The sequence below is a fragment of the Heterodontus francisci genome, chromosome 32, assembly GCF_036365525.1.
Source record: "Heterodontus francisci isolate sHetFra1 chromosome 32, sHetFra1.hap1, whole genome shotgun sequence".
Lineage (NCBI taxonomy): Eukaryota > Metazoa > Chordata > Chondrichthyes > Heterodontiformes > Heterodontidae > Heterodontus > Heterodontus francisci.
Genome location: NC_090402.1, coordinates 58,236,338 through 58,252,735, shown reverse-complemented (window position 1 = coordinate 58,252,735; position 16,398 = coordinate 58,236,338). Strand labels below are relative to the sequence as shown.

At 54.0% G+C, this 16,398-nt stretch overlaps 1 protein-coding gene across 1 annotated transcript in view; it reads left to right on the top strand.

Annotated features, from left to right (window-relative positions):
- Nucleotides 1-16,398, top strand: part of LOC137347841 (protein AMBP-like) — a 522,339-nt gene that overhangs the window by 352,937 nt on the left and 153,004 nt on the right. The gene's annotated exons all lie outside the window — the stretch shown is intronic.

Below are 16,398 nucleotides of genomic sequence, written 5' to 3'. Positions count from 1 at the left end.
TGCTGGATGACGTACTGAGTGTGGTGTCTCAGGGATCAGTGCTGGATGATGTACTGAGTGTGGTGTCTCAGGGATCAGTGCTGGATGATGTAGTGAGTGGGGTGTCTCAGGGATCAGTGCTGGATGATGTAGTGAGTGGGGTGTCTCTTGGATCAGTGCTGGATGATGTACTGAGTGGGGTGTCTCAGGGATCAGTGCTGGATGATGTACTGAGTGTGGTGTCTCAGGGATCAGTGCTGGATGATGTAGTGAGTGGGGTGTCTCAGGGATCAGTGCTGGATGATGTAGTGAGTGGGGTGTCTCTTGGATCAGTGCTGGATGATGTACTGAGTGGGGTGTCTCAGGGATCAGTGCTGGATGACGTACTGAGTGTGGTGTCTCAGGGATCAGTGCTGGATGATGTACTGAGTGGGGTGTCTCAGGGATCAGTGCTGGATTATGTACTGAGTGGGGTGTCCCAGGGATCAGTGGTGGATGATGTACTGAGTGGGGTGTCTCAGGGATCAGTGCTGGATGATGTTCTGAGTGGGGTGTCTCAGGGATCAGGTGCTGGATGGACTGAGTGGGGTGACTCAGGGATCAGTGCTGGATGATGTACTGAGTGGGGTGTCACAGGGATCAGTGCTGGATGATGGACTGAGTGGGGTGTCTCAGGGATCAGTGCTGGATGATGTTCAGAGTGGGGTGTCTCAGGCATCGGTCGGTGCTGGATGATGTACTGAGTGGGGTGTCTCAGGGATCGGTGCTGGATGATGTACTGAGTGGGGTGTCTCAGGGATCGGTGCTGGATGATGTACTGAGTGGGGTGTCTCAGGGATCGGTGCTGGATGATGTGCTGAGTTTGGTGTCTCAGGGATCAGTGCTGGATAATGTACTGGTTGGGGTGTCTCAGGGATCAGTGCTGGATGATGTGCTGAGTGGGGTGTCTCAGGGATCAGTGCTGGATAATGTACTGGGTGGGGTGTCTCAGGGATCTGTGCTGGATGATGTACTGAGTGGGGTGTCTCAGGGATCATTGCTGGATGATGTACTGAGTGGGGTGTCTCAGGGATCAGTGCTGGATAATGTACTGGGTGGGGTGTCTCAGGGATCAGTGCTGGATAATGTACTGGGTGGGGTGTCTCAGGGATCAGTGCTGGATAATGTACTGAGTGGGGTGTCTCAGGGATCAGTGCTGCATGATGTACTGAGAGCGGTGTCTCAGGGATCGGTGCTGGATGATGTAGTGAGTGGGGTGTCTCAGGGATCAGTGCTGGATGATGTACTGAGTGGGGTGTCTCTTGGATCAGTGCTGGATGATGTACTGAGTGGGGTGTCTCAGGGATCAGTGCTGCATGATGTACTGAGAGCGGTGTCTCAGGGATCGGTGCTGGATGATGTAGTGAGTGGGGTGTCTCAGGGATCAGTGCTGGATGATGTACTGAGTGGGGTGTCTCTTGGATCAGTGCTGGATGATGTACTGAGTGGGGTGTCTCAGGGATCAGTGCTGGATGATGTACTGAGTGGGGTGTCTCAGGCATCGGTGCTGGATGATGTACTGAGTGGGGTGTCTCAGGGATCAGTGCTGGATGATGTACTGAGTGGGGTGTCTCAGGGATCAGTGATGGATGATGTACTGAGTGGGGTGTCTCAGTAATCAGTGCTGGATGATGTACTGAGTGTGGTGTCTCAGGGATCAGTGCTGGATGATGTACTGAGTTGGGTGTCTCAGGGATCATAGCTGGATGATGTACTGAGTTGTGTGTCTCAGGGATCAGTGCTGGATGATGTACTGAGTGGGGTGTCTCTGGGATCAGTGCTGGATGATGGACTGAGTGGGGTGTCCCTGGGATCAGTGCTGGATGATGTACTGAGAGGTGTGTCTCTGGAATCAGTGCTGGATGATGGACTGAGTGGGGTGTCCCAGGGATCAGTGCTGGATGATGTACTGAGTGGGGTGTCTCAGGGATCAGTGCTGGATGATGGACTGAGTGGGGTGTCTCAGGGATCAGTGCTGGATGATGTACTGAGTGGGGTGTCACAGGGATCAGTGCTGGATGATGGACTGAGTGGGGTGTCTCAGGGATCAGTGCTGGATTATGTTCTGAGTGGGGTCTCACAGGGATCAGTGCTGGATTATGTACTGAGTGGAGTGTCTCAGGGATCAGTGCTGAATGATGGACTGAGCGGTGTGTCTCAGGGATCGGTGCTGGATGATGTACTGAGTGGGGTGTCTCAGGGATCGGTGCTGGATGAAGTACTGAGTGGGGTGTCTCAGGGATCTGTGCTGGATGATGTTCAGAGTGGGGTGTCTCAGGGATCGGAGCTGGATGATGTACTGAGTGGGGTGTCTCAGGGATCGGTCGGTGCTGGATGATGTACTGAGTGGGGTGTCTCAGGGATCTGTGCTGGATGATGTAATGAGTGGGGTGTCTCAGGGATCAGTGCTGGATGATGTACTGAGTGGGGTGTCACAGGGATCAGTGCTGGATGATGTACTGAGTGGGGTGTTTCAGGGATCAGTTTTGGATAATGTACTGGGTGGGGTGTCTCAGGGATCAGTGCTGGATGATGTTCAGAGTGGGGTGTCTCATGGATCGGTGCTGGATGATGTACTAAGTGGGGTGTCTCAGGGATCGGTGCTGGATGATGTGCTGAATTTGGTGTCTCAGGGATCAGTGCTGGATAATGTACTGGTTGGGGTGTCTCAGGGATCAGTGCTGGATGATGTGCTGAGTGGGGTGTCTCAGAGATCAGTGCTGGATAATGTACTGGGTGGGGTGTCTCAGGGATCAGTGCTGGATGATGTACTGAGAGCGGTGTCTCAGGGATCGGTGCTGGATGATGTAGTGAGTGGGGTGTCTCAGGGATCAGTGCTGGATGATGTACTGAGTGGGGTGTCTCTTGGATCAGTGCTGGATGATGTACTGAGTGGGGTGTCTCAGGGATCAGTGCTGGATGATGTACTGAGTGGGGTGTCTCTTGGATCAGTGCTGGATGATGTACTGAGTGGGGTGTCTCTTGGATCAGTGCTTGTTGATGTACTGTGTGGGGTGTCTCAGGGATCAGTGCTGCATGATGTACTGAGTGGGGTGTCTCAGGGATCGGTGCTGGATGATGTACTGAGTGTGGTGTCTCAGGGATCAGTGCTGGATGATGTAGTGAGTGGGGTGTCTCTTGGATCAGTGCTGGATGATGTACTGAGTGGGGTGTCTCAGGGATCAGTGCTGGATGATGTACTGAGTGGGGTGTCTCAGGCATCGGTGCTGCATGATGTACTGAGTGGGGTGTCTCAGGGATCGGTGCTGGATGACGTACTGAGTGTGGTGTCTCAGGGATCAGTGCTGGATGATGTACTGAGTGGGGTGTCTCAGGGATCAGTGCTGGATTATGTACTGAGTGGGGTGTCCCAGGGATCAGTGGTGGATGATGTACTGAGTGGGGTGTCTCAGGGATCAGGTGCTGGATGATGGACTGAGTGGGGTGACTCATGGATCAGTGTTGGATAATGTACTGGGTGGGGTGTCTCATGGATCTGTGCTGGATGATGTTCAGAGTGGGGTGTCTCAGGCATCGGTCGGTGCTGGATGATGTACTGAGTGGGGTGTCTCAGGGATCTGTGCTGGATGATGTAATGAGTGGGGTGTCTCAGGGATCGGTGCTGGATGATGTACTGAGTGGGGTGTCTCAGTGATCGGTGCTTAATGATGTACTGAGTGGGGTGTCTCAGGGATCGGTGCTGGATGATGTGCTGAGTTTGGTGTCTCAGGGATCAGTGCTGGATAATGTACTGGTTGGGGTGTCTCAGGGATCAGTGCTGGATGATGTGCTGAGTGGGGTGTCTCAGGGATCAGTGCTGGACAATGTACTGGGTGGGGTGTCTCAGGGATCAGTGCTGGATGATGTACCGAGTGGGGTGCCTCAGGGATCAGTGCTGGAGGATGTACTGAGTGGGGTGTCTCAGGGATCAGTGCTGCATGATGTACTGAGAGCGGTGTCTCAGGGATCGGTGCTGGATGATGTAGTGAGTGGGGTGTCTCAGGGATCAGTGCTGGATGATGTACTGAGTGGGGTGTCTCAGGGATCAGAGCTGCATGATGTACTGAGAGCGGTGTCTCAGGGATCGGTGCTGGATGATGTAGTGAGTGGGGTGTCTCAGGGATCAGTGCTGGATGATGTACTGAGTGGGGTGTCTCTTGGATCAGTGCTGGATGATGTACTGAGTGGGGTGTCTCAGGGATCAGTGCTGGATGATGTACTGAGTGGGGTGTCTCAGGCATCGGTGCTGGATGATGTACTGAGTGGGGTGTCTCAGGGATCAGTGCTGCATGATGTACTGAGTGGGGCGTCTCAGGGATCGGTGCTGGATGATGTACTGAGTGTGGTGTCTCAGGGATCAGTGCTGGATGATGTACTGAGTTGCGTGTCTCAGGGATCATAGCTGGATGATGTACTGAGTTGTGTGTCTCAGGGCTCAGTGCTGGATGATGTACTGAGTGGGGTGTCTCTGGGATCAGTGCTGGATGATGGACTGAGTGGGGTGTCCCAGGGATCCGTGCTGGATGATGTACCGAGAGGGGTGTCTCAGGGATCAGTGCTGGATGATGTACTGAGTGGGGTGTCACAGGGATCAGTGCTGGATGATGGACTGAGTGGGGTGTCTCAGGGATCAGTGCTGGATTATGTTCTGAGTGGGGTCTCACAGGGATCAGTGCTGGATTATGTACTGAGTGGAGTGTCTCAGGGATCAGTGCTGAATGATGGACTGAGCGGTGTGTCTCAGGGATCGGTGCTGGATGATGTACTGAGTGGGGTGTCTCAGGGATCGGTGCTGGATGATGTACAGAGTGGGGTGTCTCAGGGATCAGGGCTGGATAAAGTACTGAGTGGGGTGCCTCAGGGATCAGTGCTGGATGGTGTTCAGAGTGGGGTGTCTCAGGGATTGGTGCTGGATGATGTTCAGAGTGGGGTGACTCAGGGATCGGTGCTGGATGATGTACTGAGTGGGGTGTCTCAGGGATCGGTCGGTGCTGGATGATGTACTGAGTGGGGTGTCTCAGGGATCAGTGCTGGATGATGTTCAGAGTGGGGTGTCTCAGGGATCGGTGCTGGATGATGTACTGAGTGGGGTGTCTCAGGGATCGGTCGGTGCTGGATGATGTACTGAGTGGGGTGTCTCAGGGATCTGTGCTGGATGATGTAATGAGTGGGGTGTCTCAGGGATCAGTGCTGGATGATGGACTGAGTGGGGTGTCTCAGGGATCAGTGCTGGATGATGTACTGAGTGGGGTGTCACAGGGATCAGTGCTGGATAATGTACTGAGTGGGGTGTCTCAGGGATCAGTGCTGGATGATGTTCTGAGTGGGGTGTCTCAGGGATCAGTGCTGGATGATGGACTGAGTGGGGTGTCTCTTGGATCAGTGCTGGATGATGTTCTGAGTGGGGTGTCTCTGGGATCAGGTGCTGGATGATGGACTGAGTGGGGTGTTTCAGGGATCAGTTTTGGATAATGTACTGGGTGGAGTGTCTCAGGGATCAGTGCTGGATGATGTACAGAGTGGGGTGTCTCTTGGATCAGTGCTGGATGATGTTCAGAGTGGGGTGTCTCAGGGATCAGTGCTGGATGATGGACTGAGTGGGGTGTTTCAGGGATCAGTTTTGGATAATGTACTGGGTGGAGTGTCTCAGGGATCAGTGCTGGATGATGTACAGAGTGGGGTGTCTCTTGGATCAGTGCTGGATGATGTTCAGAGTGGGGTGTCTCAGGGATCAGTGCTGGATGATGGACTGAGTGGGGTGTCTCTTGGATCAGTGCTGGATGATGTTCAGAGTGGGGTGTCTCAGGGATCGGTGCTGGATGATGTACAGAGTGGGGTGTCTCAGGGATCAGTGCTGGATGCTGGACTGAGTGGGGTGTCTCATGGATCGGTGCTGGATGATGTACTGAGTGGGGTGTCTCATGGATCGGTGCTGGATGATGTACTAAGTGGGGTGTCTCAGGGATCGGTGCTGGATGATGTGCTGAGTTTGGTGTCTCAGGGATCAGTACTGGATAATGTACTGGTTGGGGTGTCTCAGGGATCAGTGCTGGATGATGTGCTGAGTGGGGTGTCTCAGAGATCAGTGCTGGATAATGTACTGGGTGGGGTGTCTCAGGGATCAGTGCTGGATGATGTACTGAGTGGGGTGTCTCAGGGATCGGTGCTGGATGATGTACAGAGTGGGGTGTCTCAGGGATCAGGGCTGGATAAAGTACTGAGTGGGGTGCCTCAGGGATCAGTGCTGGATGATGTACTGAGTGGGGTGTCTCAGGGATCGGTGCTGGATGATGTACAGAGTGGGGTGTCTCAGGGATCAGGGCTGGATAAAGTACTGAGTGGGGTGCCTCAGGGATCAGTGCTGGATGGTGTTCAGAGTGGGGTGTCTCAGGGATCGGTGCTGGATGATGTTCAGAGTGGGGTGTCTCAGGGATCGGTGCTGGATGATGTACTGAGTGGGGTGTCTCAGGGATCGGTCGGTGCTGGATGATGTTCAGAGTGGGGTGTCTCAGGGATCGGTGCTGGATGATGTACTGAGTGGGGTGTCTCAGGGATCGGTAGGTGCTGGATGATGTACTGAGTGGGGTGTCTCAGGGATCTGTGCTGGATGATGTAATGAGTGGGGTGTCTCAGGGATCAGTGCTGGATGATGTACTGAGTGGGGTGTCACAGGGATCAGTGCTGGATGATGTACTGAGTGGGGTGTCTCAGGGATCAGTGCTGGATGATGTTCTGAGTGGGGTGTCTCAGGGATCAGTGCTGGATGATGGACTGAGTGGGGTGTCTCTTGGATCAGTGCTGGATGATGTTCTGAGTGGGGTGTCTCTGGGATCAGGTGCTGGATGAGGGACTGAGTGGGGTGACTCAGGGATCAGTGCTGGATGATGTACTGAGTGGGGTGTCACAGGGATCAGTGCTGCATGATGGACTGAGTGGGGTGTCTCAGGGATCAGTGCTGGATTATGTACTGAGTGGGGTGTCTCAGGGATCAGTGCTGAATGATGGACTGAGTGGTGTGTCTCAGGGATCGGTGCTGGATGATGTACAGAGTGGGGTGTCTCAGGGATCAGTGCTGGATGCTGGACTGAGTGGGGTGTCTCAGGGATCAGTGCTGAATGATGGACTGAGTGGTGTGTCTCAGGGATCGGTGCTGGATGATGTACAGAGTGGGGTGTCTCAGGGATCAGTGCTGGATGATGTACTGAGTGGGGTGTCTCAGGGATCAGTGCTGGATGATGTTCAGAGTGGGGTGTCTCAGGCATCGGTCGGTGCTGGATGATGTACTGAGTGGGGTGTCTCAGGGATCTGTGCTGGATGATGTAATGAGTGGGGTGTCTCAGGGATCAGTGCTGGATGATGTACTGAGTGGGGTGTCTCAGGGATCGGTGCTGGATGATGTACTGAGTGGGGTGTCTCATGGATCGGTGCTGGATGATGTACTAAGTGGGGTGTCTCAGGGATCGGTGCTGGATGATGTGCTGAGTTTGGTGTCTCAGGGATCAGTACTGGATAATGTACTGGTTGGGGTGTCTCAGGGATCAGTGCTGGATGATGTGCTGAGTGGGGTGTCTCAGAGATCAGTGCTGGATAATGTACTGGGTGGGGTGTCTCAGGGATCAGTGCTGGATGATGTACTGAGTGGGGTGTCTCAGGGATCAGTGCTGGAGGATGTACTGAGTGGGGTGTATCAGGGATCAGTGCTGGATGATGTACTGAGTGGGGTGTCTCAGGGATCAGTGCTGCATGATGTAGTGAGTGGGGTGTCTCAGGGATCAGTGCTGGATGATGTACTGAGTGGGGTGTCTCTTGGATCAGTGCTGGATGATGTACTGAGTGGGGTGTCTCAGGGATCAGTGCTGGATGATGTACTGAGTGGGGTGTCTCAGGCATCGGTGCTGGATGATGTACTGAGTGGGGTGTCTCAGGGATCAGTGCTGCATGATGTACTGAGTGGGGTGTCTCAGGGATCGGTGCTGGATGATGTACTGAGTGTGGTGTCTCAGGGATCAGTGCTGGATGATGTACTGAGTGGTGTGTCTCAGGGATCAGTGCTGGATGATGTACTGAGTGGTGTGTCTCAGGGATCAGTGCTGGATGATGTGCTGAGTGGGGTTTCTCTGGGATCAGTGCTGGATGATGGACTGAGTGGGGTGTCCCAGGGATCAATGCTGGATGATGTACTGAGAGGGGTGTCTCAGGGATCAGTGCTGGATGATGTTCTGAGTGGGGTGTCTCAGGGATCAGTGCTGGATGATAGACTGAGTGGGGTGTCTCTTGGATCAGCGCTGGATGATGTAATGAGTGGGGTGTCTCAGGGATCAGTGCTGGATGATGTACTGAGTGTGGTGTCTCAGGGATCAGTGCTGGATGATGTACTGAGTGGGGTGTCTCAGGGATCAGTGCTGGATTATGTACTGAGTGGAGTGTCTCAGGGATCAGTGCTGAATGATGGACTGAGCGGTGTGTCTCAGGGATCGGTGCTGGATGATGTACTGAGTGGGGTGTCTCAGGGATCGGTGCTGGATGATGTACAGAGTGGGGTGACTCAGGGATCAGGGCTGGATAAAGTACTGAGTGGGGTGCCTCAGGGCTCAGTGCTAATGGTGTTCAGAGTGGGGTGTCTCAGGGATCGGTGCTGGATGATGTACTGAGTGGGGTGTCTCAGGGATCCGTGCTGGATGATGTTCAGAGTGGGATGTCTCAGGGATCGGTGCTGGATGATGTACTGAGTGGGGTGTCTCAGGGATCGGTCGGTGCTGGATGATGTACTGAGTGGGGTGTCTCAGGGATCTGTGCTGGATGATGTAATGAGTGGGGTGTCTCAGGGATCAGTGCTGGATGATGTACTGAGTGGGGTGTCACAGGGATCAGTGCTGGATGATGTACTGAGTGGGGTGTCTCAGGGATCAGTGCTGGATGATGTTCTGAGTGGGGTGTCTCAGGGATCAGTGCTGGATGATGGACTGAGTGGGGTGTCTCTTGGATCAGTGCTGGATGATGTTCTGAGTGGGGTGTCTCTGGGATCAGGTGCTGGATGATGGACTGAGTGGGGTGACTCAGGGATCAGTGCTGGATGATGTACTGAGTGGGGTGTCACAGGGATCAGTGCTGGATGATGGACTGAGTGGGGTGTCTCAGGGATCAGTGCTGGATTATGTTCTGAGTGGGGTGTCACAGGGATCAGTGCTGGATGATGGACTGAGTGGGGTGTCTCAGGGATCAGTGCTGGATTATGTACTGAGTGGGGTGTCTCAGGGATCAGTGCTGAATGATGGACTGAGTGGTGTGTCTCAGGGATCTTTGCTGGATGATGTACTGAGTGGGGTGTCTCAGGAATCGGTGCTGGATGATGTACAGAGTGGGGTGTCTCAGGGATCAGTGCTGGATGATGTTCAGAGTGGGGTGTCTCAGGCATCGGTCGGTGCTGGATGATGTACTGAGTGGGGTGTCTCAGGGATCTGTGCTGGATGATGTAATGAGTGGGGTGTCTCAGGGATCAGTGCTGGATGATGTACTGAGTGGGGTGTCTCAGGGATCGGTGCTGGATGATGTACTGAGTGGGGTGTCTCATGGATCGGTGCTGGATGATGTACTAAGTGGGGTGTCTCAGGGATCGGTGCTGGATGATGTGCTGCGTTTGGTGTCTCAGGGATCAGTGCTGGATAATGTACTGGTTGGGGTGTCTCAGGGATCAGTGCTGGATGATGTGCTGAGTGGGGTGTCTCAGAGATCAGTGCTGGATAATGTACTGGGTGGGGTGTCTCAGGGATCAGTGCTGGATGATGTACTGAGTGGGGTGTCTCAGGGATCAGTGCTGGAGGATGTACTGAGTGGGGTGTATCAGGGATCAGTGCTGGATGATGTACTGAGTGGGGTGTCTCAGGGATCAGTGCTGCATGATGTACTGAGTGGGGTGTCTCTTGGATCAGTGCTGGATGATGTACTGAGTGGGGTGTCTCAGGGATCAGTGCTGGATGATGTACTGAGTGGGGTGTCTCAGGGATCGGTGCTGGATGATGTACTGAGTGTGGTGTCTCAGGGATCAGTGCTGGATGATGTACTGAGTGGTGTGTCTCAGGGATCAGTGCTGGATGATGTACTGAGTGGTGTGTCTCAGGGATCAGTGCTGGATGATGTACTGAGTGGGGTGTCTCTGGGATCAGTGCTGGATGATGGACTGAGTGGGGTGTCCCAGGGATCTGTGCTGGATGATGTACTGAGAGGGGTGTCTCAGGGATCAGTGCTGGATGATGTTCTGAGTGGGGTGTCTCAGGGATCAGTGCTGGATGATGGACTGAGTGGGGTGTCTCTTGGATCAGCGCTGGATGATGTAATGAGTGGGGTGTCTCAGGGATCAGTGCTGGATGATGTGCTGAGTGTGGTGTCTCAGGGATCAGTGCTGGATGATGTACTGAGTGGGGTGTCTCACGGATCAGTGCTGGATTATGTACTGAGTGGGGTGTCTCAGGGATCAGTGCTGGATGATGTACTGAGTGGGGTGTCTCTGGGATCAGTGCTGGATGATGGACTGAGTGGGGTGTCCCAGGGATCAGTGGTGGATGATGAACTGCGTGGGGTGTCTCAGGGATCAGTGCTGGATGATGTTCTGAGTGGGGTGTCTCAGGGATCAGGTGCTGGATGATGGACTGAGTGGGGTGACTCAGGGATCAGTGCTGGATGATGGACTGAGTGGGGTGTCTCTTGGATCAGCGCTGGATGATGTAATGAGTGGGGTGTCTCAGGGATCATTGCTGGATGATGTACTGAGTGTGGTGTCTCAGGGATCAGTGCTGGATGATGTACTGAGTGGGGTGTCTCAGGGATCAGTGCTGGATTATGTACTGAGTGGGGTGTCTCAGGGATCAGTGCTGGATGATGTACTGAGTGGGGTGTCTCTGGGATCAGTACTGGATGATGTACTGAGAGGGGTGTCCCAGGGATCAGTGCTGGATGATGTGCTGAGTGGGGTGTCTCAGAGATCAGTGCTGGATAATGTACTGGGTGGGGTGTCTCAGGGATCAGTGCTGGATGATGTACTGAGTGGGGTGTCTCAGGGATCAGTGCTGGAGGATGTACTGAGTGGGGTGTATCAGGGATCAGTGCTGGATGATGTACTGAGTGGGGTGTCTCAGGGATCAGTGCTGCATGATGTAGTGAGTGGGGTGTCTCAGGGATCAGTGCTGGATGATGTACTGAGTGGGGTGTCTCAGGGATCAGTGCTGGATGATGTACTGAGTGGGGTGTCTCAGGGATCAGTGCTGGATGATGTACTGAGTGGGGTGTCTCAGGCATCGGTGCTGGATGATGTACTGAGTGGGGTGTCTCAGGGATCAGTGCTGCATGATGTACTGAGTGGGGTGTCTCAGGGATCGGTGCTGGATGATGTACTGAGTGTGGTGTCTCAGGGATCAGTGCTGGATGATGTACTGAGTGGTGTGTCTCAGGGATCAGTGCTGGATGATGTACTGAGTGGTGTGTCTCAGGGATCAGTGCTGGATGATGTACTGAGTGGGGTTTCTCTGGGATCAGTGCTGGATGATGGACTGAGTGGGGTGTCCCAGGGATCAATGCTGGATGATGTACTGAGAGGGGTGTCTCAGGGATCAGTGCTGGATGATGTTCTGAGTGGGGTGTCTCAGGGATCAGTGCTGGATGATAGACTGAGTGGGGTGTCTCTTGGATCAGCGCTGGATGATGTAATGAGTGGGGTGTCTCAGGGATCAGTGCTGGATGATGTACTGAGTGTGGTGTCTCAGGGATCAGTGCTGGATGATGTACTGAGTGGGGTGTCTCAGGGATCAGTGCTGGATTATGTACTGAGTGGAGTGTCTCAGGGATCAGTGCTGAATGATGGACTGAGCGGTGTGTCTCAGGGATCGGTGCTGGATGATGTACTGAGTGGGGTGTCTCAGGGATCGGTGCTGGATGATGTACAGAGTGGGGTGACTCAGGGATCAGGGCTGGATAAAGTACTGAGTGGGGTGCCTCAGGGCTCAGTGCTAATGGTGTTCAGAGTGGGGTGTCTCAGGGATCGGTGCTGGATGATGTACTGAGTGGGGTGTCTCAGGGATCCGTGCTGGATGATGTTCAGAGTGGGGTGTCTCAGGGATCGGTGCTGGATGATGTACTGAGTGGGGTGTCTCAGGGATCGGTCGGTGCTGGATGATGTACTGAGTGGGGTGTCTCAGGGATCTGTGCTGGATGATGTAATGAGTGGGGTGTCTCAGGGATCAGTGCTGGATGATGTACTGAGTGGGGTGTCACAGGGATCAGTGCTGGATGATGTACTGAGTGGGGTGTCTCAGGGATCAGTGCTGGATGATGTTCTGAGTGGGGTGTCTCAGGGATCAGTGCTGGATGATGGACTGAGTGGGGTGTCTCTTGGATCAGTGCTGGATGATGTTCTGAGTGGGGTGTCTCTGGGATCAGGTGCTGGATGATGGACTGAGTGGGGTGACTCAGGGATCAGTGCTGGATGATGTACTGAGTGGGGTGTCACAGGGATCAGTGCTGGATGATGGACTGAGTGGGGTGTCTCAGGGATCAGTGCTGGATTATGTTCTGAGTGGGGTGTCACAGGGATCAGTGCTGGATGATGGACTGAGTGGGGTGTCTCAGGGATCAGTGCTGGATTATGTACTGAGTGGGGTGTCTCAGGGATCAGTGCTGAATGATGGACTGAGTGGTGTGTCTCAGGGATCTTTGCTGGATGATGTACTGAGTGGGGTGTCTCAGGAATCGGTGCTGGATGATGTACTGAGTGGGGTGTCACAGGGATCAGTGCTGGATGATGTACTGAGTGGGGTGTCTCAGGGATCAGTGCTGGATGATGTTCTGAGTGGGGTGTCTCAGGGATCAGTGCTGGATGATGGACTGAGTGGGGTGTCTCTTGGATCAGTGCTGGATGATGTTCTGAGTGGGGTGTCTCTGGGATCAGGTGCTGGATGATGGACTGAGTGGGGTGACTCAGGGATCAGTGCTGGATGATGTACTGAGTGGGGTGTCACAGGGATCAGTGCTGGATGATGGACTGAGTGGGGTGTCTCAGGGATCAGTGCTGGATTATGTTCTGAGTGGGGTGTCACAGGGATCAGTGCTGGATGATGGACTGAGTGGGGTGTCTCAGGGATCAGTGCTGGATTATGTACTGAGTGGGGTGTCTCAGGGATCAGTGCTGAATGATGGACTGAGTGGTGTGTCTCAGGGATCTTTGCTGGATGATGTACTGAGTGGGGTGTCTCAGGGATCGGTGCTGGATGATGTACAGAGTGGGGTGACTCAGGGATCAGGGCTGGATAAAGTACTGAGTGGGGTGCCTCAGGGCTCAGTGCTAATGGTGTTCAGAGTGGGGTGTCTCAGGGATCGGTGCTGGATGATGTACTGAGTGGGGTGTCTCAGGGATCCGTGCTGGATGATGTTCAGAGTGGGGTGTCTCAGGGATCGGTGCTGGATGATGTACTGAGTGGGGTGTCTCAGGGATCGGTCGGTGCTGGATGATGTACTGAGTGGGGTGTCTCAGGGATCTGTGCTGGATGATGTAATGAGTGGGGTGTCTCAGGGATCAGTGCTGGATGATGTACTGAGTGGGGTGTCACAGGGATCAGTGCTGGATGATGTACTGAGTGGGGTGTCTCAGGGATCAGTGCTGGATGATGTTCTGAGTGGGGTGTCTCAGGGATCAGTGCTGGATGATGGACTGAGTGGGGTGTCTCTTGGATCAGTGCTGGATGATGTTCTGAGTGGGGTGTCTCTGGGATCAGGTGCTGGATGATGGACTGAGTGGGGTGACTCAGCGATCAGTGCTGGATGATGTACTGAGTGGGGTGTCACAGGGATCAGTGCTGGATGATGGACTGAGTGGGGTGTCTCAGGGATCAGTGCTGGATTATGTTCTGAGTGGGGTGTCACAGGGATCAGTGCTGGATGATGGACTGAGTGGGGTGTCTCAGGGATCAGTGCTGGATTATGTACTGAGTGGGGTGTCTCAGGGATCAGTGCTGAATGATGGACTGAGTGGTGTGTCTCAGGGATCTTTGCTGGATGATGTACTGAGTGGGGTGTCTCAGGAATCGGTGCTGGATGATGTACAGAGTGGGGTGTCTCAGGGATCAGTGCTGGATGCTGGACTGAGTGGGGTGTTTCAGGGATCAGTTTTGGATAATGTACTGGGTGGGGTGTCTCAGGGATCAGTGCTGGATGATGTTCAGAGTGGGGTGTCTCAGGCATCGGTCGGTGCTGGATGATGTACTGAGTGGGGTGTCTCAGGGATCTGTGCTGGATGATGTAATGAGTGGGGTGTCTCAGGGATCAGTGCTGGATGATGTACTGAGTGGGGTGTCTCAGGGATCGGTGCTGGATGATGTACTGAGTGGGGTGTCTCATGGATCGGTGCTGGATGATGTACTAAGTGGGGTGTCTCAGGGATCGGTGCTGGATGATGTGCTGCGTTTGGTGTCTCAGGGATCAGTGCTGGATAATGCACTGGTTGGGGTGTCTCAGGGATCAGTGCTGGATGATGTGCTGAGTGGGGTGTCTCAGAGATCAGTGCTGGATAATGTACTGGGTGGGGTGTCTCAGGGATCAGTGCTGGATGATGTACTGAGTGGGGTGTCTCAGGGATCAGTGCTGGAGGATGTACTGAGTGGGGTGTATCAGGGATCAGTGCTGGATGATGTACTGAGTGGGGTGTCTCAGGGATCAGTGCTGGATGATGTACTGAGTGGGGTGTCTCAGGGATCAGTGCTGGATGATGTACTGAGTGGGGTGTCTCAGGCATCGGTGCTGGATGATGTACTGAGTGGGGTGTCTCAGGGATCAGTGCTGCATGATGTACTGAGTGGGGTGTCTCAGGGATCGGTGCTGGATGATGTACTGAGTGTGGTGTCTCAGGGATCAGTGCTGGATGATGTACTGAGTGGTGTGTCTCAGGGATCAGTGCTGGATGATGTACTGAGTGGTGTGTCTCAGGGATCAGTGCTGGATGATGTACTGAGTGGGGTGTCTCTGGGATCAGTGCTGGATGATGGACTGAGTGGGGTGTCCCAGGGATCTGTGCTGGATGATGTACTGAGAGGGGTGTCTCAGGGATCAGTGCTGGATGATGTTCTGAGTGGGGTGTCTCAGGGATCAGTGCTGGATGATGGACTGAGTGGGGTGTCTCTTGGATCAGCGCTGGATGATGTAATGAGTGGGGTGTCTCAGGGATCAGTGCTGGATGATGTGCTGAGTGTGGTGTCTCAGGGATCAGTGCTGGATGATGTACTGAGTGGGGTGTCTCAGGGATCAGTGCTGGATTATGTACTGAGTGGGGTGTCTCAGGGATCAGTGATGGATGATGTACTGAGTGGGGTGTCTCTGGGATCAGTGCTGGATGATGGACTGAGTGGGGTGTCCCAGGGATCAGTGGTGGATGATGTACTGCGTGGGGTGTCTCAGGGATCAGTGCTGGATGATGTTCTGAGTGGGGTGTCTCAGGGATCAGGTGCTGGATGATGGACTGAGTGGGGTGACTCAGGGATCAGTGCTGGATGATGGACTGAGTGGGGTGTCTCTTGGATCAGCGCTGGATGATGTAATGAGTGGGGTGTCTCAGGGATCATTGCTGGATGATGTACTGAGTGTGGTGTCTCAGGGATCAGTGCTGGATGATGTACTGAGTGGGGTGTCTCAGGGATCAGTGCTGGATTATGTACTGAGTGGGGTGTCTCAGGGATCAGTGCTGGATGATGTACTGAGTGGGGTGTCTCTGGGATCAGTACTGGATGATGTACTGAGAGGGGTGTCCCAGGGATCAGTGGTGGATGATGTACTGAGTGGGGTGTCTCAGGGATCAGTGCTGGATGATGTTCTGAGTGGGGTGTCTCAGGGATCAGGTGCTGGATGATGGACTGAGTGGGGTGACTCAGGGATCAGTGCTGGATGATGTACTCAGTGGGGTGTCACAGGGATCAGTGCTGGATAATGTACTGGGTGGGGTGTCTCAGGAATCAGTGCTGGATGATGTTCAGAGTGGGGTGTCTCAGGCATCTGTCGGTGCTGGATGATGTACTGAGTGGGGTGTCTCAGGGATCTGTGCTGGATGATGTAATGAGTGGGGTGTCTCAGGGATCGGTGCTGGATGATGTACTGAGTGGGGTGTCTCAGGGATCGGTGCTGGATGATGTACTGAGTGGGGTGTCTCAGGGATCGGTGCTGGATGATGTACTGGTTGAGGTGTCTCAGGGATCAGTGCTGGATAATGTACTGGGTGGGGTGTCTCAGGGATCAGTGCTGGATGATGTACTGAGTGGGGTGTCTCAGGGATCAGTGCTGGATAATGTACTGGTTGAGGTGTCTCAGGGATCAGTGCTGGATGATGTGCTGGGTGGGGTGTCTCAGGGA